Consider the following 1,416-nt stretch of genomic DNA (forward strand, 5'->3'; position numbering starts at 1 on the left):
TCTCGGCCTCCCAAAGTGCTGGGATTACAGGCTTGAGCCACCGCGCCCGGCCTCAGTCTTTTTTTTTTAAGGTGGAGTTTCGCTCTTGTTGCCCAGGCGGGAGTGCACTGGCGCAATCTCGGCTCACTGCAACCTCCACTTCCTGGGTTCAAGCGATTCTCCTGCCTCAGCCTCCTGAGTAGCTGGGATTACAGGCATGTGCCACTACACCCAGTTAATTTTGTATTTTTAGTAGAGACGGGGTTTCTCCATGTTGGCCAGGCTGGTCTCAAACTCCCGACCTCAGGTGATCCACCTGCCTCGGCCTCCCAAAGTGCTGGGATTATAGGTGTGAGCCACCGCGCCCAGTCTTCAATGGTTTGTGCTTGTTTGCAAATGCTGCAAGTTCTGACGCTATAGACTTTTCTAGGCCATGCAGAGTCAGGAAGACTGATGTGTCTTTTTAACTCTGCATCGGGACCATCTGTCCCTCAAGGGACCCATCAGCCTGCTGTGCCCAGCCAGGAGGAGCTGGAGTGTGGGACACTACCCTTCCTGGCTTTCCATTGCTGCAGTGCACCCGGCTCCTTCCCTGGGGTGCTCTGCTCCATCTGCCAGCGATTCAGATGGAAGAGGTCAGCCTGCGGGCATTTCTTGAGGATTTTTGCGTGCAGAACCTTCCTGATTATAGTTCTAGGGAAGATGCAAAAAGAGAAAAGAAAAGGTATGTCCTCCAGCTGCTTGTATGCTCCTCATTGCTCAGGAAGGGACACTCTCCCGGCCCTTTCAATTTTATTTTTTTGAGACGGAGTTTTGCTCTTGTTGCCCAGGCTAGAGTGCAGTGGTGCGATCTCGGCTCACCACAACCTCCACCTCCCGGGTTCAAGCACTTCTCCTGCCTCAGCCTCCAGAGTAGCTGGGACTACAGGCACCCACCACCACGGCTGGTTAATTTTTTTTTTTCGTATTTTTAGGAGAGATGGGGTTTCACCATGTTAGCCAGGATGGTATCGATCTCCTGACCTCATGATCCACCCGCCTCGGCCTCCCAAAGTGCTGGGATTACAGGCATGAGCCACCGCACCCGGCCATTATGTATTTTTTTGAGACAGAGTCTTACTCTGTTGTCCAGGCTGGAGTGCAGTGGTGTGATTTTGACTTGCTGCAACCTCCACCTCCTGGATTCAAGCGATTCTCCAGCCTCAGACTCCCAAGTAGCTGAGATTACAGGTGGCTGCCACCACTTCCAGCTAATTTTTGTATTTCTAGTAGATACAGGGTTTCTCCCTGTTGGTCAGGCTAGTCTCAAACTCCTGACCTCAGGGGACCAGCAAGTTTGATTTTTTAATGTCTCTGACACCTCAAGGCATGCATATATAATATATATGTCATATATTATATAATGTTACATATTACTATATTTAACACATATATATA

Source organism: Colobus angolensis, unplaced genomic scaffold (genome assembly GCF_000951035.1).
Source record: "Colobus angolensis palliatus isolate OR3802 unplaced genomic scaffold, Cang.pa_1.0 Scaffold1, whole genome shotgun sequence".
In the NCBI taxonomy this organism is placed as follows: domain Eukaryota; kingdom Metazoa; phylum Chordata; class Mammalia; order Primates; family Cercopithecidae; genus Colobus; species Colobus angolensis.